This window comes from Hoplias malabaricus, chromosome 7 (genome assembly GCF_029633855.1).
Source record: "Hoplias malabaricus isolate fHopMal1 chromosome 7, fHopMal1.hap1, whole genome shotgun sequence".
NCBI classification, from domain to species: domain Eukaryota; kingdom Metazoa; phylum Chordata; class Actinopteri; order Characiformes; family Erythrinidae; genus Hoplias; species Hoplias malabaricus.
Genome location: NC_089806.1, coordinates 24,154,352 through 24,180,368, shown reverse-complemented (window position 1 = coordinate 24,180,368; position 26,017 = coordinate 24,154,352). Strand labels below are relative to the sequence as shown.

General features: G+C 37.7%; 1 protein-coding gene and 1 long non-coding RNA gene across 4 annotated transcripts in view; one reads left to right on the top strand and one right to left on the bottom strand.

Annotated features, from left to right (window-relative positions):
* The window catches only part of clocka (clock circadian regulator a), a 49,776-nt gene extending 27,288 nt beyond the window's left edge, over positions 1-22,488 (bottom strand). For all 3 annotated transcript variants that reach the window (XM_066676401.1, XM_066676403.1, XM_066676402.1), the window contains exons 1-2: positions 22,363-22,488; positions 10,738-10,828 (exon numbers count right to left, since the gene is read on the bottom strand). The gene's annotated coding sequence lies outside the window, so the exon portion shown is untranslated. The remainder of the gene's footprint in view (positions 1-10,737; positions 10,829-22,362) is intronic.
* A 2,025-nt stretch (positions 22,489-24,513) lies between these two features.
* LOC136702660 (uncharacterized) lies at positions 24,514-25,712 on the top strand. Its single transcript, XR_010803946.1, has 3 exons — positions 24,514-24,650; positions 24,913-25,024; positions 25,643-25,712. It is a non-coding gene; the product is annotated as an uncharacterized lncRNA (long non-coding RNA).
* Positions 25,713-26,017: the final 305 nt, after the last annotated feature.

Below are 26,017 nucleotides of genomic sequence, written 5' to 3'. Positions count from 1 at the left end.
TGCTGGATTCCTCCACTGCAGAGATTCCCTTTTGCTCGCTCATTTGCACTCTCTCTCTCTTGCTCTCCCTCTCTCTCTCACACACACACACACACACACACATATTCTCAAGCATTCAGGTGCTGTTACTCACATTCTTTGCAACTTTGGACATGACAGGCTTTCCTCCACAAAAGACACTTCCAGAAGTGATCCTTAAGAGTGCCACACAAATATTGATCCCAGATGACGGCCAGGTATTACAGGGTTTTTAAACAATTGCTCTTTTCCAGGTTAAAGCGGCTGTATGCCCCTTCAGATGTCTTGCATATATTTCATATAAAAGCACATGAATCACAGTTGATAGAGCTGTCTTTAAAGCAGTAAGGGTTTTCTTTGCTTCAACAGCACAAATGGGATGTAACTTAACTTTAATTAGTGCAAAGATTGTAAAATGAGAGTTAAAGGCTGTGTGAACTTGCAAAATTAAAGGCACTGAAATTTGAGGTGTAACATATAACTAATAATAACAGCTTACTGTTAACGTGAAATATGGACACAAATTGTAATCAAATTAAGGTAAACCATTGCTAATAATGGTCACTTACAGTTATAATAAATATGCTCCCTCAAGTGTTACTGACAAAGATCATCTTCTTTGAAGCTGCTTGGCTGTATAAATCATGTGTTGTGTCTGAGGAACTAAATGAACCATCCCTGTGGCTAATTCTGTTTCAGTCACATTCATATTTGATGGACTCGGCCATGTTTCAGGAGGAAGTGGAAACAGCTGCTGTGAATTTGACATAAGGTGAGAGAGGGATGGAAGCACATATGCACAAATCACAGGGGTGGGTGGGTTATACAAGAGAATCTAAGGTGTGGTGTAAGAGTGAAGCAATAGAACAATACTTTTGTCCGTTCTCATCTCCCTTTCCCCTGCATGACATGTTCTACAAAGCATCCATAGCAGAGGTTCTGAACCTTGGTGTTGCAAAAACCTTGCGGGAATTTCACTCCTAAAAACAGAAACAGACAATTCACACTTTCTATTATAAGACTCAGAAAAGCTCTGTCCAGAAAACACACACCAACACAGAACATGGCAGGGGGGTGTGGTTGTGCTCATGAGGGGAACAAAATCTGATGACTGCAGAAAAATTCACCCCCCCAAAAAAAAACCAAACAGAAGCAAATTTACAAACAGAATAAACGGAAGAACAAGGTCAATGGAGCTGCAACGCATGCTTGGATCCAGCTTTGCATAACCACACTCCCAGAATTCCACACAGAAAACACAGACAGTAGTGGATGCCACAGTACCAACTAATATTAGTTAACTTGTGCAGACGAAACAATCAATTATCATTCCTCAGTAAAATCCCCATACACATATGTTTATGTTTCTACAGCAGCAAGAGACAAATGTTAAAGTGAACCTAAATTGTGTGTGGGCTCTGTTGGTTCCCAAATTTATTTGATATACAGAGAAGTGTTTGGGTGTATCACTCTGTATTGGTTGCATTTTAGAAATTACTGTACAGCACGGGAGAATTAATCAGCAGATTTTCCAATCTGAAACTATTTCATGGTCGGGAGGTGGATTGGAAGTGATTGTCGTGGGGATAATCTGATGGTGTGAGAGTAGCAACAAGGCAATCCTAAACATTTTAATCAAGCTCCAGAGCTGATTCTGAGGTGCTCCTCCGATATTTTCCAACAAGCTTTATTTTTACAACTTCTCTAGTGACCAACTGCAATACAATCCGTGACTGAACGTGCTTCAGCTAATAGCAGCCTTCTTAATAATACACTGTGGATACATACTGATTCATTGCTTGTTGGATGTTATAGCCCAACAATCAAGACTAATAGGTGTTGACATTACTGAAGTAGCTCAAGTTTGTTGAAAATATTACATACTTCCAGCTCTAGGTGCAAAATATATAAAGAATATCTGCAATTTCTCAGCCAAAACTTCCTTTCTGCACACTTTCCACATCCATGCAGATTCGCACATGATTTGGGGTTGGGGCAATTTTTAAGTATATGTCTTGTAAGACTTGATATTAAGTGATTTGAGATGTGCTCAAATTTTAATATCTGTTAGGGTTTTCAAAATCCTGTAGTGTGCACACACCCCTTGTGGGTTCTAGCCCCACAAAAACAGTGGTAATTCATTCGGCTAAACCAGGGGTGCCCAACTCCAGTCCTGGAGGGCCGGTGTCCAGCAAATCTTGGTTATACCTCTGCTCACACAGTCAACTCATCTGTTAATTGCCAGGTTTAAGGGGTGTGTTTTAGCAGAGCAATCACCAAACTCTGCTGGATACCGGCCCTCCAGGACTGGAGTTGGGCACCCCTGGGCTAAACTAATCATTCATATAAGTCGTCTCCTACAGACTACATGGTTGGAACATTTTGAGATGATAATGTTCCATGAGCAAAGCAAGCCATCTTTGGGTCCAATAGTTTGATTTCTTACAATACACACAAAAGTCAGTGCTGCTCCTGAGGGGGGTCATAAACACTGTCACTCCAAAAAAGGGGACATAACTTTGAAAAAAGATCCCTGAAAAATTCCAGTGACCTCTTAAAAAATGGTTTGGTGGAAAATCTAATACAATCTTCTGTTCACTCTCACTGTGTTTGATCAGCCAAGACATGTCTGGTGTTCAATTGCTAATACTTAAGTGCAATGCTGAAGTAATGAAGCTAACAATGCCAACATAATACTTCCTGTAAAATCTATGTTAAATTCACTTTAAGTGAAACTAATTGGAGTGAACAACAGAGAAACATCATAAATCCCTTAACATTTAATTCATGTAATGAATGCATGCTAAAAAACCCTGCTTTAAGCGAAATCTCAAACAATACAACATGAAGAATCCTGTGTTTTTTGTTTTTATATATAACCGTTTTGCCATTGGCAATGAACATCAAAAGCAGCTAAAAACAAGGCTAGGGTTGTAGTTAGGACCTGTTTACATTCTTTATATATTCTCCAATCATTTCAAGTTTTTCTAATGCTTTATAAACTACATTTACTGCAGGTACACATACCGATCTTTCCAACTGAACAATTTTCCAAAATGAAACATTACATATGAAATCTGTCAGGTTTTAAGTAGTGTTTACATTGGTACAATGCAATGCCTGACCAACAACACAAATATTTCTCAGTCAAAGACTGATTTGCACTTGTAACTATAGCTGAAATTTAAGATGCAAGATGATGTGTCTAAATTTAACATACAAATCAAAAGCAACCAAACAATGTATATCTTTGATTTCTCAAAAAACAATTACTACAATTTCAACTCAAGACACTAAATTATTATATAAATTTGCTATTAGATATTTTCAGCCCTACTCACACCCAGAGACTCAGGACTTGAGGTAGACTCACATAAATTAACTTGTGCATATCTCAGCTACAGAACCATGACCTGGGAACCACGGCAATAAAGTAACACCAGAGCTGATGCTGGTCGAGCGGGCGCCACACAGCACAGCCAGACTGCACTGCCGTTACCATGACAACCAGTCCGATAGCAGCCTTAGTTAACGTTTAATACCAGAAGCAGATAGTAGTCTAGACTTTCTCACACACAGACATTGACACACACACACCTTTCTCAAATGTTGCCACAGCCCACAGGTTGTCAACACAAGAAGCCCTAATGATCATCATGAATACTCTTATATCCTCAAACATGCAAATACACTCCAAACAAGCCACTTGCAGACAAAAGGATAAGTATTTCTATGCCCAGTGTGGCAAACTCATCTGTGCTCTTTTGCCTTGACATGTAGCGACACACATCTTTAATCCTGGAGTGAGACTGAAGAAGGCTGAGCTCAGTCAGCAAGATGCAAATGGTAAACAACTCTAATGAGAGTTAATATCCCTCCCTCACACACAGTTAAAGAAAGAGGGAGAGATAAATAGACAGAAAGAGGCACAACACATGAGAGAAAGGGAGAAGTGGGGCATCCTTTGAGGGACCTTAATATCCAGTGACTGATTTCCACAGCATTTTTTAAACCTGCAACTCATTAAAAACGGACCTGATGTCATTGTCTCATCAACCAAAAAAATTTTTTTTAATCTCAGAAAGATCTGGGCGAGCTTTTCCTTGTCTCTGGAGTGTCCTTTTTTTCCTCTTTCCTTTTTTTTGTGTGGAAAATTCTACCATCAATATTCAAATCATCCATGATGCTCCAGCAAGCACATCATGTTTGAAAACAACACACTTGCTAATATTCCATCACTGTGCATCATTTCCAAGAACAGACTTTCAATTTGAGTTTAAACACCCAGGCTGCATGCCAAACATTTCTCCAGAGCTACACTAACAACAACACACTTATCAGCCTGGCCATCACCTGACCCGAAAGCAATAATTTCTCCAAACATCATTTGCTTTCCTCTAGAGAACTCTGTGCCACACCATCACCCAGCGTCCAGACTCTCTCCACGCTGGAGCCCCTCTGTGGCCACACGCCCCCACGCCTGGAGCACACAAAAGCTGCCTTTGTTTGACATGCGCTTCCAGCAGCCAGCAGACAGGAAAACGTCTGAGGGGCTCTGCTTTCCACTGGCAGGCCCTCACGGCACAGCTGGCAGGACCCCGCTCTGGAGCTGCTGCCGCTGCCTCTAGCCCCAGCTCTAAGAGGCGCCGGCTCGCAGCCAAAGGCCCGCACCTCGGCCAAGTGGGTCAGCCGGGACTTGTTCCAGAGGGGCAGTGTGCAGCAGAGGAGAGAGAGAAGATTTGGGGGGGTTATAGCCAGAGTGGGACAAATTATTTATTAATCTACCTGACATATAACTTATCTATAGCTTGGCTTTTAGATAGTCATTTCTGTACATTCCTGAGTACTACAGGGGGCTACAACAAACTCCTCAGAACCCAGAAAGCGATCAGAAGACTTAAAGTAAAACACTGAAGCAAACTGCCATGAATCACACTGATTACAGAAAAAATAAAATAAAATAAGTAAAAATTTAAAAAGCACACTAGGGGTGTGCAAGATGGCAAAAACAACGTTCATAAAAGGGCTGCACAATTAACTGTTTCAGCATCACGATGCGTGCATGGGCAATCACCACATCTCAGAGTATGCAATGTTTTACTGCTTGTCTGAAAACTCGCACAGATCTTTTCCATGACTTTGGGAAATGTGTCTGTATTATTTTACTCTGATTTAAGAGCTCTGCATGCACAGCGAACAGCCAATCACAATCATTCTTGATCTGCTGACTTCAGCTGGGATTGATAGCAGAGTATTATATAAATACAGCTACCTAATCCCCCACAATCAAAATCCCTCACCTGCTGTTCATGGTAAAATTTCACCTCCAGCATTTTTAATAAGAATTATAATTCTTAGAAAAAATATTATAATTCTTAGTTTCTATGCAGATTCGCTTCCTTACAAAATCACCCCAGTCATTCTAGAACTATTCATTCCTTCTAAACACAGCTGATCATGTCTATTGGTGAAAGTTCATGTATATCACCTATACTGAAAAAAAAACATACCATAGTTTCACCATAGACAGTTATTTAGCCATAGTTAAAAATCAGATACCAAAAAAGACCCCTCTTCCTAACCAAACAGAGTTGGAGTGTGTCATTCAATTTCAATAAATTATCACATAGTTCACAAAAATCAATACATATATTGCAAACCTTCATACACACACATAAACCAACAGAACACTGCAGTAACACTACATGGGTTCATATGCCGCCCCCACACCTATAATCTTAATGGAATGGGAATACTGCGTAGATGCCAATATCCTACATTTTTCACATGCATATTGATCCCGAGGCTGATGTTAACACAAAAATATGGGGAAACTGGGACTAAAATTGATCTGAATTAGCAATAAAGAAAATGTAACCCCCAAGGACCTGTAAATGCACCCATGCATCAACATTTATTAATGTTTTTATTATTATTCTGATGATGCAGCACAGAAATATGGTTCACATATTCACTGTATATGCAGATTCCACATTTCTAATGTAACTCACATCCAGAGTTATGAGGCTAACAAGACGAACTGAAATCTCAGTGTGTAATTTGATGGATTCGTGTCTGACACTGAGGAGTAAAGAGAGAAAAAAAAATTTAAATCTCAGCCTCCGTTTTTTTTTTTTTTTTTTTTTTTTTTTTTTTTTAATTTAGGTTAGAACAATGCTCTCGCATTACCATATGTCAACTGGGGTCTCATTACACAGAGAGCTAAAATTGTTCTGAATATTTTGATATAGAACCTATGGGTGTCAAATGAATTTAAAAAGTGGAATTGTAATTTTTATTCAGTAGTATGACAGGGGCATGAGGACAAAGACCACTGATGGAAGGTAACTAACTAATGCCTCAGTTAGTGTACAGGAGGATTTTTGATGTCACACCCTCAAAAATACTTTTGTTAAGGACTTATTTTAAAAGACAGTGCCATTTCTCTGGCCTTGCTGACTAACGATGATGTGAAAACAACACAACAGAGTTTTCATATATTTTAAATGAACTATTCCTTTTTGACTAACCTAATTTCAGTAATAAATTTATACTGAACAAATCAGTAGCTCTACTTGAGCATTGCTTCTTGCTGCCGGTGAGGGAGGAACATGACTAGGCAGAAATGCCCAAACAACCATGTGATTTTTAAGGTGAGATATCTGTCAAGGCAAGTTGTTATCAGCTGCTTAACAGTTAAAACCTTGGACGCTATAAAACACTATAGAATTATGTTCATTCTCTAATCAACATCCGTTTATGTGAGTAAGGAGAGGAAGTGTGTGTGGCAAACATGTAACCAGTTTTCCTACTGAACATAAGTGAAACAAAGCTCAGAGGACTCTGATTTTAAAAATAAATAAATATAGAAATGGATTTAATCTTAAAATTATTCTGAAATCTACAACATTCCCATAATTGTGTACAGATAATTCAATAGATATTAGTTAAGTTTCTTTAAAGTACACTATACACTAAAGGCAGTCTCTGATGAAGGCTAATAATTCACTGAAAAAAAAAAGTGTATGGTTCAGATGTGTGTATGCCACAGTGATAAATGATGGCTTGTAACTCTCACCAGCATTTTGTAAACTGCAATCCAGTTCAGAAAAACTAATTGTGCACTACATAATGAAAAATGCAGGGGGTCAGTGTATTTTAATTACTGGCCCTAAAATAAACAAAAAAATTGCACTGCTCATTTCAGTCATCAATATCATCCTATTCATATACCTATGACCAAAAAAAAAACATGTAAATTTGAGTGTGATAGAATAACATGAAAATGCTTGATTTGCAAATTAATAATAAAAAACAAACAGTCTATAATTAAAATAATAAGAACAAAACTGTAAAACAAATCTAGTACTAAACACGGTATATATGCCCTGTTCTACACTGTGCTTGTTGCTAGCACCATGAAAGTGTGTATTATACTGCATATTTATGGTGCTTCTTTAGCTCAACACACTCATGGACAATATCACAGTTTACATGGAAGAACCTACAACTCGCTGGTTCCACAACAGAAGGCACTTTTATGGTTTGGGCACCAATTTATTTATGTGGAAAAGCACAGAACTTTTCCAAATTACGCTCGCAAATGGCAACAGAACTACTGTTATATATGGCTATTCTTGACTCAAGCTCCAGTTACGAGTACAGCCATTGGCCCGTAAACCTCAGAATCCAAAGAGTGAGAAATAGGCTCACTATTCCACATCAAAACAATTGAGGCATCTTCAAGTTTTGTGTTATTTATTGAGTTCCATCAAGATGCCTTCCACTGTAGTCATATTATAATTCAACAATATCATTCACCAACAACTTTTTTTCAATACATTTGAAATATGGTTCAATTCATATATTAGCGAGAGAGAGAGAGGGGGGAAAAAGGCCACGTGAGCCACTCCCATGTCTAAAGGCTGTTGAATATGTACACAGGTCAAACAAGCCTTTTCCTCTGCCTTACACCTCGCTCGCTCAGTTCCACAACACAAATATTCACATTAATTAATCAGAAAATATGCAAGCAAGGGAACCCAGCAACACTGTCACATCAACATGAGAACAAGAATATTATCACAACCCTTAGCAAGACACTTGAACTCAATCATGACATGACCTACTGCTAGTGAGTAACCCACCTTTCCAAGTCATTGTTAGCATCAGTGTGAGATTCACACCTGCAAAAGTTAACATCTGCTCTAAAGGCTCACTAGAGAAATCTGAAAATAAACCTAAAAGAACAAGACTATTTTTTCCATGCTGCTCTATCTAAATCTGTTCAATAAACTCCTGCACCAATCCAGATCAAACTTCCCTAAAACTCACGTCCTAATTTCCCAGCTGAAACAACTTGCACATCAAAGACACCACAAATAAATAAAGAACAAGTGGAAGAATATGATAAGTTGGAGCGAGATTTCCACGGCAATTAATCTCTGATGCCTGCACAAACAAAGAGAGAAGAAAAGAAATCAAAACAAGAAATCCTACAGTCGGAAAACTGATTCAAGCAGGACTTCCGAAATCATAACCATATAAAAGGCAATTTTTAGCTTGACAGATGACATCTGCCCAGGTCTGAGTAAAAGTGGATTTACAAGCTGACAAACCTGGAAAGCAAAGTTTGCTCAAAAGCACGTTTTAAACTGCCATGCACCCTTATTCACGTAAGCTCTACTGGAATCAAAGGTTCTGTAAGTATAAAGAGTTTAAGTCACACAAGGTTAAAAGTATAAGCAATGATGTAATCCAAGAATGGAAGATTCAAAATACAAACGAACAGAAGCACCTCATTTGGAACTGTTCACTGAAATGGCTGCAAAAACTCTCTTGAACATGACTCATGTTCATTCCGACAAAACTGTCCATATGGAAAGCCTGTATAGAGCAATAGAAGATGTCCCACTAACAAATTAAGTCATCTAGCTGGCACACTTCAGGGTACTTGTCACGCTATTCCAGAGAATTTGCATAAAGCTGCCATGCTAGTCACACAGTCTGAGATGCAAGTTTACACTAACATTTCAATAGTGTTCTTGACATGCCCTGGTTAACTTAGCTTCACAACTTCTTACAAAAGTTACTAGCACTTGTGATTACAAGAAAGTTTAAAAGATAAATAACAAGGCAACTGTACCAACAACATCCAATATTTGTTCACAGATAGATTATATGAAAAAAAATGACAAATTCACTAAATCATCTTACATTGACCTGACTAGCACCAACCAGCTTCATCATTAGTACAGTATCTGGAGGCGTAGCTTCTGTAACTAAAACTTTTTTTTTTATTAGACAAAACGTACTGTAATGATATTGTATAACTCATATAGCCAAGGTTTAAACGTGGCCTTCGTGCATATTTCTCAGCTCTCAATCACAGAAGTCTACACGCATCATCTGAAAATTGTTTTTAACGTTTTCTCCTCTGTGAGCTTCTTCAGTTTCTCTTGGTGACACTGAAAGTCTTTACTCTTAGTACTAGTACAAGTAATGCCATGCAGCAAGCAGAAGGATCCTGAAAGACATAGCAACCAACAAAAAGAGTGAAAGATTTCTGTGAAATTTTGCAAATGATAGTTGTGTGAAACTGCAAGTGTCTGTGCCTGTTCTTCAGTCCATATTTATATCAACAAAATTCATTATTCATCTAAAGCTTTATGGGAAAACTTCAGTTGAGCTTCAAGCGACTAATGAAATAAGACTTATAAGACATGCAAGTACAAATCTGAGAGCTATAAGAGCTATAAGTTGATGAGGACACGTTCGAATTTTGGAACAGTCAGAACTATAGCTGCAAAAGGCGTCTAACGTAATTAAATGGAAGTTGGGTTGATGTAAAATAGGCCATTTTTGCACAGTCATAGTGATGTTCCTGTTCCTCTATTTTCACTAGTAGGTCATCTTTCGCATTGCTCCCTCTGAGAGAGAAAGAGGGGGATCTGCGGTGGTGCAAATCCTAGACAGTGAGATCACTGGAAATAGCAGGAGGAGAGTGAAGGGCAATAGCTGTTTGAGTGTGAGTGAGTGTGTATGTGTGTGAAAACTCTCCAGGGAAGTCCAGACTGCGGTCAGTCACAGTTCTTCAGCTCCACTCTTTTCTGTAGCCTTCAGCCAAATCCATCTACATGCAAATCTTACTTGGAGAATATAAAAGGTAAGGAAAGTAAAAAGAGCACACCACGCACCAGACCTCACACTACGAATGGAGACATGCCACCATATGTAGATTGAAAGAATTTAGACTGGAGGAAATTTAATCCATTTGGTACAAGCCAGCTGTGAAACAATACCAAAGCCAAACCAGACATTAAACCTACACTTCTAAAAAGCAAACACACATAAAAGCACCCAACTTTGTAGAGGACTTTCATGTTGGAAAAAAATTTTGGATAAATGTAGACGTATAGCCCTTTCTGTCAAAAAGTTCTAGGCATATGCTTCTTCCTTGTGAAGTTTAGAATGTTTGAATTGCAAACAATTACAACTTCCAAACCTTAATCCTTTAGCAAATTTTGCAACGCTCTGCAATTCCCAAACATTTCCTTGGGACTGAGACCAAAAGCCAACTGCTTTCCAGAGCTATATTTCAATACTGTAAAACTATTGTAAAGGGTCTTAGATAAATTAAAGCACGGTAACATGACAACGTTTGAATGATTAATGCAAAAAACACTCTTCCACCTTTGCATATGGAACTTCCACTCATACCTTATTCAAAGATGAGAAAGTTGAAGAAAGACTGCCCCAGATTTTCATTGAGTTGTGCGTCGAAACAGGGAAGCTGGCTCCAGTAATCACTCTGTAAGGATAAACAGTTCAATGTTAAAAGTGCATAGATATGTTCCACTTTTAATACACCACATAGTCATTGCTTTTGCACATGTTGTTTGTAATTCATACCAATAAATATCTAGAATTTGAAATGAATAGCACATATATGCAACTGACATATGCTACACAATATATACCTCATGAATTTCAAAACCCAGTGTTGTAATTTTAAACATTTAGCTACTCAGGCCTCTGTATTAAAAGACCTATGTAATGGAAACCATTTTCTCAAACAATTGTGTTCATATCCCCTGGCTTTTTAAAAGTTCTTAGACGAAAGCCTGTCAATTTTGCAGCCATACTGGTAGCACCCCTAGCAAGTTTTTGCACTCATCTCTATCTTTTATCATTCTTGACAGGCAGAGGCCTAAATACACAAGGCTAAAAGCCAATCAACCAGTGACCAGTCTTCACCTTGATGTGCCACTGATTTCACCCTGAAATATACAACAGTATAGAAGGCAAAAGCTTTATGTTATGTTTGTAAAAATCAAATGTGTTGGTTTTTTTAAAGTTCTCAATGTGGCAGAGGTGAAACAGATTCTTTGTGTTTGCCCGTTTTCTTGCATATCTTGATATCATAGTTTGTTGTACATCTTATATTTTGTACCCAAAGCACTACCGCACTACTGAAGTTGCTCCCTTTCATTTTCATGATGTCATTACATAAACTAGTCAGAATATTGCTAAAATTAAAATGTCAATATTATCATGATACAGTATGACACAACCCTAGCTAACTGCATTGCTTCCACAATGTTTAAAGTCAAATTTTATGATATAACCACACCTGCATCAAATCCTAGTTTTCCCATCTGCACTGGAACGTATCAGTAAACCAGGATGTACATGATGTATCATGCTCAATTTGTGTGTCAGTGTGTTTACGAGTGGAGTTCTAAGAACTGTTCTGGTTCCGCCCACAGGCTGGTCCCAGAGGTTCTGATTAGAGGTGAAATCACAACTAAAACATCTGGGTCATCCTCAGCACTGGTGTACACTAGGACCGCAAAGAACAATCAACATCACTGACACCATTGAAAAGAAAAATGATCACTTCACCCACTTGCTGTAAGAAGACAGCATGCATAAGTCATGAAAAGGACAGTCGGGACAGCCAGATATGAGACAATGAGTAGGAAGCACACAGGGAGATCAAACCCTTTTCAGCCAAAGCAATCTAATGATGGTACACTAATGCTTCAGCTTAGCATGTGGCTTAGGGTTAGGCTTGCAAGATTTTTGTCTATACCAGTTCAATGGTTTAGATTTTAGACAACAGTACTAGTCTCTTGATATTAATGGTGAACAAAAACGTACTTGAGCATCATGTACTGGTCATTTCAGATTGTTTTGAAACAAAGTTACCTAAAATATTACATTATAATTATTAAAAAGCATTTCTTTCACAACTTAAGACAAAATTAAAATGCAAAACCATCCAATCAAGCATTGCCATGGTTTGTAGAAGGTTTTTGATAGCACACAGCAGCTGTTTTGAGGAAGCATGATCCCTGCAACATGCAAAACATACATATTACCAAACTGTGACATTAAGCATGGTGTTGAGTAACATTTTAGCACTAAACCCTTACAAAACAATGAATCAGAACTAAATTCAATATTATCAGAAAATCAAAGAATGTGAAAATGGCTTGTGACTAGTAACAAACAAGGCTTTATATTATCTAACAAAAGCCCCAACATATACAGACAAATAGCATCTGTTAAATGCGGAATGTAAATGAAAAAGTTTAAACATATATTCACAATCTAGTAATTTTCTAGTTCATTTATTCTCATGTTACATTTTATGATCAGATCCATGTTCTCCACATCGCAGAAATTATATCTCACAACACTCTTCTTTCAAATCAGACTGATAATCAATTACTAGTAGGGCTTTACTAGGATGTAATTTTCAGTGAGGTAATTCAGACAGCAATGTCGACAGACAGTCCTGATCTTGCAGTCTGATACGCAAACAACAGTAGCTCACAAAAATTTAAACATTATTAATCAAGGGTATCCAACCTTTTCCAAAGAAGGGCTAATATGACTGAATATTTTCATTTTTAACAAGGCATACACCTGGCTCAATTTGTTTAATCACTTGGCACGTTGGTTGCAAAACAAATCACTGGCCTCCTGCTTTGCTGGAAAGACAACTTACAACAACAGCAGTCACGTTAATATTTTTATTAATATTATAGCATTGTGATAAAGATCCCAGGGTCCATAACACTTTTAGTTGTTATTCTGGCAATAATTTCTTTACTTAATTTTTTCCACTCAAAAACTCTTTGCTATATATTTGTTTTTTTTTATATTATGTTCACAAAGATATTTAATTGTAAATGTTTTAATATAGCAAAAAATGAATAACTAAATAGTTATTTTTAAATCCATAACAGTTTTATGTAACTGTTACCAGCCATTGCAATTAGGAATGATTTCTGTCTGCTTCTGAACACAATGCCTTGAACATCAGGCATTGCTTAGAAATCTGTGATTTGTCTCCAACTCATGTCATCTGTTTGTCACTCTTTGAAATATTCAGGGCTTTAGCTGGATCATATTTTTTGATACAGACAAACTCATTGAGTCGTATCAGCAGACTTCATTAGTAATCTGTTAGGCCATTGAATTTTGAACCATGTTTAAGGTCGAGTCATGAAAATATTTTTAATATATTACAAAAAATGCAATTATCTTCCTAAATTTGCAATCCCCAGCATTGCTCATTTTGCATTTTTTTAAGGATACTAAAATAATTCTATAGAACTCCTATTAATTTTACACCACTCACTTTAAGAGGGGAAAAACATGCTCAGTCTTTATATCTTTAAAAGATCCTCAACGTGGTGCTGAATATGGGGCCGAAAGCATGCCTTAAGCAGATGGAGGCAGGCGGGTTTAGGTGGAGTGGGCGGATGCTGTGAGCTGAAGGCCTGCAGAAGGACTCGTCATAGTGACCCACACACCCACTGAGGAGTCACGAGTCCCTCCGGGCCCAAGGCCGCTGGACGCATGCCAGTTTGGCTCTAGAGTACCTCAAAGGATGCAAAGCTTATTTCTGAGAATAAGAATGCTACTGAAACCAGTTTCTTCCACATATGGTGGCAGGAAATTTGGAATTACAGAAAAAATTTAAATGTCAAAAAATGCCATCCCGCCAAACTGCTCCAAGGAGAACAGATATAATAACCAATGTGCTGTTCTCTGCAGACACAGGAGTCCTGAAATAATTATGAGGAACAAGAAATATGAAACTACAGGAGGTCCTCGTGTTACGTCAGTCCCGAGTTACGATGTTTCGTGGTTACGACATATCTCCTATTTACTGTATAAAGCCTTGTTTCGACTTAAGTGGTTTTGTGTCGTAAACTTCGTGTTTGGTGTGCGCGGCGGAAGAATACACGGTTACGCGGCTCGGGACCGAGGACGGTAGGTGTTAGGACAGGATAAGTGCTTACAGTATGTTATTTACGTACAGTATGTACATGTTCCGACTTACACCGAAAATCGTTATACGACGCAACGTAGGAACAGATCAACGTCGTAAGTCGAGGACCCCCTGTATTCACAACAATTCTTAGGGATGTAACAATACAAATAATTGTGGCTCAATACAACTGTCTATTCATATGTCAAAATTAAATATTATTTGAGATGTTTTGTAGAAAAAAAAGCTACTCCATGGTAATTGTGCAATATGCAGATTTTTCTAAAAGAAAAAAATGACATATACAACTAAAATATAAATTTAAAAAAATATATATCACGGATCACCAGTATACTTCACAAATAACAGGCTGTTATTTATGTGTGGGTATGCCGAACATAAACCCTCCACCATTTACACTCTCCTTTGACAATTTTAGGCTTGTCCAAAATGCCTGCACCAGTCATTCTAAACTGTGCAGCGTTAGCTTCTTCAGCACACAGCCAGTACATTTGAGGTGCACTCAAAATGTGTTTATTTAACAGTTTAAGCACTTACACTTACAGATATGGAATACAGTTTGGATGTACAGACTTTACCAGAGCAAGTACCTCATGAAAAATACCAGTTATATTCATGCATTAAGAAAATACAAATTAGTGGCAACACTACACAACTGTAGTAACCACAGGCATACAGGTGTACTCAATAAGTACCTTGTTTCCAGTACAATAAGACATTCTTTCCATACTAGCTGGTATGTTTACACAAAGAATCCTCTGTAATACCATAACAAGAATATATAAATTAAGCAGAATTTTGTACCAAATAAACTCTGTACAATTACCTGTAATCATCATGTGCAACTTATAATAAGACACTGCATCTGGTATAGGCTTTTACGTCCTCTGCAGTTTTTCATAAAAACTCTATTCCTATATAACCAAATCATATCCGTTGATAGCGTTTACATATTACTACCCTGTGTAGCCTATTTTAGACTTGAACACAGCACAAAGTGCCTTTCCTCTTAATAACAAGGAAATGACCTGTGTACATACTTGGTCAAAACATATTTACTTTGAGTATCTCATTCTCTTCCCACATTGTAAGCCAAACATTGTAGAGTATCATCAGACACAGGTGGAGGGAAGCAATAGACTAATATTCTGGATGAAAGCAATATGTTCTATGGATACAAGTATTGATACACTTGCAGGAGTTTTACAACATCTCATTCTTAATTCATAAATTTTAATGTGGACTTGATCCCCCTCCTTGAATCTATAACAATTTCCACTTTTCTGAGAAGGCGTTCTACAAGATTTTGAAGTGCATCTGTGAGATTTTTTTGCCCATTCATCCAGATCCAGAGCTTTTGTGAGATCAGACACTGGTGTCAGAACTATCTCGCCATCTCTCTTTTAGTTCTTTCCAAAGTGTTCACTGGGGTACGTTCAGAGCTCTGTGTGGGGTCTTCCCCACACTTCACCTACAAATCTGGAAGCATCTGATGCTTGGTATTGTGCATGGTGATGTGAGGCCATTAAGCTCCTAGTAGACGGTTTGTGTTGATATTAATGCCAGAGCATGATTCATTATTGGGGCCACACATTAACACATTGTGCACCTCAGCACTCTGTGACCCCACTGTGTAACTTCATAGTCAGCCACTGAGAAACATTTGAATTCAATGATCAGGAGGTCTGTCCCAATACTTTGGTCCTTATAGCGTGTTTCAATATTGTAATCCACTATTACAAAATTGCAGCATCTAGAAAAGGACACTGATTTCTCATGGTTCTATATCCTATATGCCATGAGTAAAGTGCACAATATTATAATTATAAAAGTACATTGCGATAAATATACTGACAATTTCTGCTAATTTATCATGGATCTAATGGTCATTATATATTGAAAATATATTTAAAAATTCAACATCATTGAATAAAAGCACACGATACAACACATTGCACCCTTCCCTACCCTATTTGGCTTTTAGACTTTGCGTGAATGGTATTATTTGACTGTAGTCTAGAAGAGTTTTTTCTAATTATTATTATTTAATATGAATTTCTACTGAATACACCGCTTTATATATTTTCTACAAACAATGCTGTAACAAATAATCAAACTGCAACTGGTCAGACAAACAGCATGTACAACACATATGATAATTATGGGTACAGTACCTGAAACCAGTACTTCTATTAAAAATTTCTAAAGAGCATCTCAATAAACAGAAAATTCTATTGTCAGTTTAGGGGTAACTACACTAAACATGAACTATCCTCCTGTGCTTTATAAAAGATCCACAGTATTGTATAGAGTTCAAAGTGCTTTTGATAAAATACACAGGACTCAATACATTTACGTGAAATACTGTTACACTAAATTTTCCAGTAGAACTCAAATATATAAAAAAAAACATTTCAGATGTTTATCTTATTTTGTCTAAGTTATGGTTTAAGGAGGCTATTTCTGTGGAAACACTGAAGTGAAGAAAAGGCTGTGTTCAAAGTTTGATATTTTTATCTGACCAGTTAAAAGTATTAGTTACAGCATTCATTACAGCTGCAAGCAGATTATTGCAACGTTGGTTCATTATCTACTAATGAGCTCTAATATATTCCTGTTTTATGGTCTAACATCTGTTTCTAGATGAGCTACTTCAACAGAGGATCACATTCAAAGGTTCTGTTCAGGCAAGGAGTACGCTCTGTTTGTGAAACCTACGCCACGCTTATTCATCTAATCCAAATATACAGTGAAACATTCAGAATATATCCAAGTACAGTAAAGTGAAACCAGAACTAACACCTATGTTTCCAAAATCTTTGGTGTAGTTCCTTGGAGTCAAGGTTGGAAAACACACACACACACAAAAGAGAGAGAAAATCAATTATCAATTATCTTTATGAAATCATAAAGATATATTTCATATATGTTAGCTACAAAAACATATATATATATATATATATATATATATATATATATATATACACACACACACATACACACACAAAGCCCTTATCCCAGTTGTCATATCATCCAGAACATTATAGATATCCACACTATTTCATTTAATTCTGCATTTCACATCTCAGTCTGACTAATAATCACTTTGGTATCACTGCATAACGCTTCTCTATTCTGCCAGTACATTATTGGCTGTTAAGGGAGAAAAAGGGCTCCTGGTGAGAAACTCCTCAAGCTCCATGTGTCTCAATGGCCTAAATTAGCCAGAATCGCTATTTCCAAGTATCATCAAGATAGAAGCCCTGAGGAGTCACTTTTTAACCACCAGTTCCAATAGAGACCCTGGTTTATTGAGACAACTGTTTTTCCAGTTCCATAGTCCAGCTCCCTTAACCATGACATCCACACAGGATTCCCAGAAACCTGAAAGTCATTCAGAGAACACATGAACAACACAGGCTACTTACATGTCCTTCTTTAGCATAGTAGAGAGGCCTGGATAATGTATAACAAGTTATCTCCAGAGAAACAATTTCATTAGGTTTCAACCATAACCCTAATAAATAAGCTTTCTATTTTCTGAGAGATGATGAACATAGTATCAAAGGGATGTAACAATAAAGTACATTGCATTACAGCAAAACATCCATTGTAACACAGTTATTGTCACTAGTAGGTTATCTTGAGGCTAGTGTTTTAGTCTGGGGACAATATAAAGAATCTGTGGCAAAAAACGTATTTAAAAATTTCATTTTAAATAATAAATAAAATAACATTTTTAAATATCCAATTTTTTTCTCTGCTCATTAATTACCTGAAAAGGGAAATGTTAACATACATGAAATATATGTTAGCGCTTATGTTGCTTCCATGTAAAATGTGTATTTTTTTCAAATGAAACCTGTATCAGGTTTCATTTTAAGTGGACAAAAGTCATGACACTGTAGATTTGTAAGATACTCTCCTAACTAGGAATTTTCCTGGAACGTGGCTTGTGACATAAGCACTAGACATACAATTTTGCCTGTGTGCAATTGATACAATTTGTGGAATTTTTATGTCTCACTCACTGTTTTCATTTGTTAATAACATTTCCCTTGGAGTTGTTGCAGCACCATTGAATTTACGAATGGAAAATGCGGTTGCATTCACTTAGCACATAGAGCAGTTGATCTCAAATGGTGGGTCATGACCCAAAATTGGGTCATGTACTCCTGAATGGGTCACAGGTTTAGGTTGTGTTGTTGTTGTTGTAGTATAGTTTTTTTTTGTTTTGTTTTGTTTTTAAATTTCAGGGGGGTATTGCACAATGAAGGAAGTCTGTCCAATAGGTACAGAGCTGAGGGAGATTCCTTTTGGAAAGTCCTAATTCTGGGTTTAAGTTACCTAGCTAACTGAGAAATCCTGCTTTGTGGAGAAGCCCTCTGATTATTTTTGAGAGTTGAGCATAAACACTGTGCAGTAGGCTAACCATTGCCAGGGTACTGCAAACATTTGCTTGAAAGTTGACAGGCTGAGATTTAAAAAAAAAAAACTAGCTTGAATTCAATTCTATTGAAGGGGGTTGTGACTTAATAATCAAGGAAAAATGTGGGTCCCAAGTTGAGAACCACTGACTTAGATAACATTTACTACCTCATGGCCTTCGTTTGGCCTCAATGACGAGTCATACTAACTGAGTTTACGGCTCACAACCATTATTTATGTGTCCGTATGCCACATAATGCCCTCCCACAACTTTAAATGCACATTAATGTTTCCATTGTGTGCAGTTTCCAGGGTTGGAGTGCTGAAAGCTGGCAACTCAGAAGTCAGGGAACAAAGCAGGCACTTACAGCAGTGTGCTTCAGCAAAGTAAACACAGAAAATACAAACCTGTCCAATAAAACACAATTTCCTGTGCATCACAAGCATCTCACAGTTCATTCACACATAAACCACAAACACATACACCATCAGGATGTTATGAGGCGTCATATTTCTGCAGTCAGTGCTGTCACTTGCTGTACTCAATATATCCCTTTGTCAAATAGGACAAGACACTCGGTCAGCAGTCCATGCTTTTGGTCAGTGAACGGCCAGCAAAGCATTCTCGAAGACAGTTGAGCACTGACAGTAAATAGCACGGCAGTAAATACATAGCGGTGACACACACAGAAATGCTCGTAAAATATACATTGGTCTAGCTTGCATAAAAATCTAAGTGACCTGAACAAACAATGCAAGACACTCTCATAAGCCCAGATAGAAAAATACACACTTTGAATAATGATTTAGAGAAAATGGCTCATCCAGCATTTATTCAAGGGGACTGAGAGTTTTCTCTCTCCTTTGCTGCAGTAAAAGTCATCAAACTTTAAATTAGCTGTTAGAAAATGACTGCAGGCCTTTGACTGCATTCAACCACAAAGTCAGGTGTGATATTGGATAAATTCAGTATGACAGACAACTTAACTCATTATAAAGTATGGAATAGTACAGAGAAAGCAATTCCTCTGCTACACAGTCTATGCGAATAGCTTTATACTCTTCTAGCTAACACTTGGCAATGGAAATGGTGACATTGCATTTATGTGAACCTGCTCAACAGCATCCCATTCTTTTACAAATGATTTTCTTGGAAATTACAGAACTGTGTGCGCATATTAAGTTATAACACTTGTTATAAGTAATTGGTGCACCTTAAAGTAGATTAATTTACTAATTAGAAGAGCTGTATTAATATTTTTGGATGTAGTGTACATTAAACCATCATTGTAGTACATAAGGTGTACAGTCAGGCACCCTCTTGATAATGGCACATTCTTGCAATAACAAAGTGACAAGGGAATGCTCAAGTGGTTTACATTATTTATTTTACTGCTATAACCTGTTTTCTTTGTTTTGTTTTTACATTTGCATCAAATGCAGACAGGGTTCGAGAATTTTGTTTTTTTTATTCTAAGTTCATGGAGGGCATTAAACTGCACTTGACAGAACCAGTAGTTTACTGCTATGGGCAATGTTCCGCTCTATAAAACCTCACCACAACATCGTATATTACTAGCACTGATCTTGAACTATGAACTGAGTCATCAACGTCAGTCATTGCTCACAATAATTACAGGTTCATGCTTGTGAATCAATGGCCATCTATAAATCGCAAACCGATCTTTAACTGTAAGTGCAAAAATATTATGATACCACTTTAATATTTCTTGCAAAGATCAAATGTATTTCAATTGTCATCCCCTGAGCTGCAGTTACAGCTTCTATTTTTCTGGAAACAATCTACAATTCTGATTCACAAAAAAATAATAAATAAAAAAATTAATTCAACACGGTCAAACTAGAGTGATGGAGTGATGCCACATCACTCTAGAAAATCTAGTTCCACTGCTCCACAACCTATTGTTGGGGCACTGAACACACTTTCACAGAGCCTTTAATTCTATTGACAATGCTTTAGTGTGTTAAGGAGAGGCCAAATGTGTCAGAGACAGGAGCAAAAACAACATGCACAACAATGCATTGACCACAAATTAAAATTTCCTTAAATTTGGACAGGACAAAGTTGCAGGGACTTTTGGGGATGAATTGTTATTTCAAAAGCACACTGGCATCAGCAAATATTTGCTTAAATGTATAAATTGGTTATAACATATTAATCAGTGATGGTTAAACTAGTAGTTTTCTAGACACTCAAATCACTTTAAAGCAGTTTTATTCTCTGTTCATCTAGCTCAGGACTTTTTGGCTTACTTAGATACTACCTTAAAATGTATGTAGCTCTTCCTCAAGGAGTCAAGTCCAAAAACGACGTTTAACCGGAGGAATACACCTGGACTTGCACTATATTTCAATATTTCAAAGTTAAACAACTTGCCTTTTCGGCTGAACAAAACAAAAACAGTGCCCTGAGAAGTGGGTGGGAATTAAGGTATTTCTCTGTAACACATGCCGCCTCCTTCTACAAACTGGGAGATAATCTGCGAATCAGACTCGCCTACTAGCGTTACTAACACGGACATCACAAACATCACTGGCCTCATGGAGAACTCATTAAATAAGTCATGTTCACCTTAAAATGTCGTTAATAAGTTCTTATCACATAGGAAAGGGAACCAGTCCCCGGTTACAACGTATATATATGAATAAAATGCTGACTAAAGGAAAAGGCTAAATAAGACCGGCTGGTTAACTGTATGAATGTGGGCTGACTATTTGCCAAGCAACAGGTCACGGCTGCCCTTTTCAATGTGTTAGAAATATATATTATTACGAGAATAGTTATTGGATCTGCATGCCCTAATTAATAACCATTAGTGAATTAATACTGTGGCACCATTCATAAAAATGTCTACGAGACTAATTTTCTTGTGAATGATGACTGCCAGCTTGGTCGAATATATACGTTCCACCTTAAAAGGAGCCCAAGGCGCCAGAATGTAACGCTGCAGCGTTAAAACCATTTAAGGTGGAACGGGTAATTCAAGTAAGACAAAGTTCAACGTCGTTTCTCTTTTGGTATCCAGTCAAAAATCGATGAAGCAATGCCGAATAATGATGAGTGAAATTTAGATATATAGTCTAATTGTCGTACGGTTTAAGGAATCGTTTAAATTACCTAAATATGACCTAGGAGCCCTGAGCAGATCTAATAACGTTTCACAAACATCACGGCACTTCCAACACAGCCTTAAATATATTAAATATAGCAGCAAACATTCGGATATAATGCGTTCATAAGCACGGTTTCTCTGTATAAATTGTGTATGGTTAACAGGATTGTGTGTGAGTCTATGGCTCGGTGACTGTGGAGCGGCAGTGTGTCGCTGAGTTAAAGCCTCCCGCCGCGGTCTCTCACTGAGAGACGAAATGTGGGTCACCAGGCCTTCAGCTCCTTCCCCAGCGAGCAGGAGAAAAACACACACACACACACACTCTCTCTCTCTCACACACACAGAGAGAGAGGGAGAGAGAGAGAGTGCTGTTTCTTTCTGCTTCATCGTCGGCTCTAAAGCGACCGCTGCGCTAGAGCGTTAACTGACCGATTCATTTTTAAATTAAAAGAAGCAGAAGCAAGCAGCTCTTACCTGGCTTTCTCTCCGCGGCAGGGGGATCTCTTTCTCGCGCTCTCGTTCTCTCCTTGTTTTGGTTTAGATGGCCGCTTTGGATTGACTGGAGTTAGAAAAACAGCAGGGCCTACCTCGGGCTCCCCCCGCGCATGCGCACTGTACACCTCGCGCCGCTGCACATGCGGCTCCGAGACCGCGCAACACTGGAGTGAGATGCTCAGATATCCAAAATATCCTAAATATATCCTCAGAATATCTTCAAACCTACAGCACAACGGCTTCTCTTGCCTCATGAGAACTGCACACAACAACCCATTACCGCAGCCATGTATATAAAATGCATTAAGACGCAATGTATACGTTCACTGATACACTATTGTAATTTAAACCAATATAAAATGCTCATTAGTATATACAATATTCAGTTTTGTGACGCATTCCTCTGGGAAACATGAATTTCTACATTTACATCAAGAGATAAGAAAAGGGAGGCAGTGTGTGGGAGCGAGCGAGCACCGAGGTTAATAACTTCAATGTTGTATTTACAGTCAGAAGGGGGACCCCCCCCCCCTTCGGTCCACATGACTTTTTTTAGTTACGTATAAAGTAAAGGATCAGCACTGAGCGCTACAGACTGTACATGTCATTCCAAAGTTGTCCGTATTTAAAACAGCCATAATTTCAGTACGTTTTCATAACGTCCAAAAGGAGCACGCGCTGAAACTGCTCCAGCTCCGTGTTTTGAATTGGCCACTCGGTTTTAATGAATGGTCACTAACACTATTTTCTCCTTTCTTCTCTTGTTTTTCTGCTCGTTTTGTGTTACACAAACGCTCCCAATCTCTGGCTCTCATCTGTCGCTCGGTGTGTTTGGCCGAGAGCCAATTAGGTCAAGCGCCCGGGACAACCGACCTTAACTACAGGCAGAGCGCGCGAAAAATTTTAGGGGCGGAGGAACCGGAGTGACGCATGAGGCGACCAATCAGCGTGCGGTGCGTGTGTGTGTGGCGCCTCCCTTTTCTATGAGCAAGCAGGTGTATATCAATCAGCCAAAAAATTAAAATAACCTATCCGTATATACACTTATTACCCATTATATCAAGTCCTCTTCGAACCTGTCCCTGACTTTACATCTAGTGGACCAACGATGTAGGTGTGTGCAACGGAATCAACATTGCTGTGTCTGATCCACTCGTACGAAAACAATGCACATTATCACAAACACCACCAGTGCTGTCACTGCAGCACTGAGAAATATCGACCACCCAAATCATACCTGCTGGTCCTGATAATTGAAGAACATAGTTAAAGGTGGAAACAAGTATGCAGAGCAACAGATGGATAACAGGTTTTAAAAACAGGTTTCTAAAAAGTGTTTCTGTATGGTCAGTGAATATAAAAATGGACATTGTGTGTAAAAAGACGGAGGTAATTAAAGTGTTATGGCTGGTGTAGGAAAATCGGGTTAAATTTAATTCTTTGTAATGTACCTTTTGTGCACTACATGATCAAATGTTAATAGACACCTGTTTATTCAATCATTCTTCTGAAATGTAAGGTACTTAATGAATTTGTTCCCTTTACTGCAGCAAACTCTTTCGATCTGATTAATCTTTAGACATCATGGTGATGTTTTTTTTTTTACTTTTTTTAATTATTTGATTGCATTCACTCAGCTGAGCATTTAAAGATAATTTTACGTGTACTGTAGGTAATAGCTAAATTAAGCGATTCTGGTTGGGCTCCAACGCGACCCTGGAATTGATCGTCTCATAATATTATATTGTGAAATTATGGAGACTTGGCGCCATCTAGTGTTCACACGAATTTGTGTGAACTTATTGTGATTGTGCTACTGTGTATAATAATAAATTTGAAACATGTATATTATAAGTAGGATATATACCAATGTACTACAAATGTGATTTTTAAGAAGAGGATAATCGTACTTAACCAACGTTTTCTTACACAGTGATACAGAATTTGCAGTCAACGCTGCGTTATGAGCGTGTTTATGGATTTGTTTATGCCAGTCATGTCACTAACGACCTCTAGATGTCACTGTATGAGCCATAATCAAGCCCATACCATTATTTGTGGCGGGGGGGGCGAGTTCCCAGAACCAGAATAAATCAGATACTTTTTTCAAACTGCAACGCCACAGGACTACACGTGTTTCAAGAATAGCACTAACTGTCCAGTTCTGTTATGCTGGCTAACAAATGACAATGTTTGCTAGCACTATTCTTGAGATGAGGGCAGAAGGGGAGCCATTTTACACTCTCAGAAAAAAATGTACAGTAGAGGTACGTTATTGGTAAATACAAGTACAAACAACGGTACCTTTAGAGGTACGAGAGTAATTTTAAAGTCCAGTAGTGTTCCCTAAAATTTCATTACATTCTCAGGAGAATGTTTGTAATCTTTCAATATTGAACAGTATAAAATGAAAGAAGACACGTTCTTGAAATGAAATGGGGATGAAATCAACACCTTAAAAATTTACAATTATAATCGAATAAGACACAAATATAAAAAATGTGTTAAATACTGCCACCACTGTGACAGCTTTTCAGACTGTATACCTACCCAGAGAGCAAGGCAAATTGTGATTTCTTGGACCCTCAGCCTCAGAAGTGTCAGATGAATCGTCAGTCTTCTCTGTTCTCCCAGTTTTGAGGTAAGTAAGCTGTCAAATTTAAACTTCTCTGGCTTTCCCTGTCCATTTCAAACATGGGCTTTTTACATTAAGTCAGGACAAGTAAACTATTATTTGATGTGATATATATATATATATATATATATATATATATATATATATATATATATATATATTCGCTGCCCAAAGAAAAAACTATTTTATCTATTTTTAGTTTACTCCATCATTTGAACACAGCAGCTTACCTTCACATTGTGATGAAATGTTCTGTCTTCCACCGAAAGTTAAGTTTTTTTACTTATTTAAAATTACAAATTTGGAGATTTAAAAAAAAAAATGTTTGTTGTTTTATTATTATTGTTATTATTAAATTTTATTTGACAGTGATATGTAAAACTGAATGGTGTGTGAAAAGCAGGCGTGTTCTTGTCACCACCCATGCAAACACAATGTTGTTACAACAATCAGCAACATAGTTTTTTGAAAAAGCTCAAAAAGTGTCAGACATAATGTATAAAATGGAATGCTTTGTGAATGCTCTGTATTGGTATACTGCTGAGCAGGTCATATGGAAATCACAAGGGACATTCTAAGGAAGGTCATATGTAAATCACAAACAAATTTAATTTGTGTTTTCAGAGCTGATATATCATTCAACAAGCATGGAAATACCAGGTCATCTGCTAAAACCACCATAAACCAGCACTTGTATGTACCATGATGTACATTTGATGTATCATATTTCACAATTCAGCATATTTAAAAATGAGTGTGTGTTTTGAAAATGCCACCGCAGGTGCCAGAGAACGCACTCCAGGGTTTATTGAGATCTACATCTTTTCACACACTCTCTCTCTCACACACACACACCACCCGACATTATTGTTACTACACGTATGTCCTGTGAGTCATGTGTTGCCCCCTGGGTCTTTTTTTTTTTTTGTAACAGCAGAACTAGTGAGGAGTGAAGTGTCCTTGTTTATACAACACGCACAAACCACTCTATCTGACCCA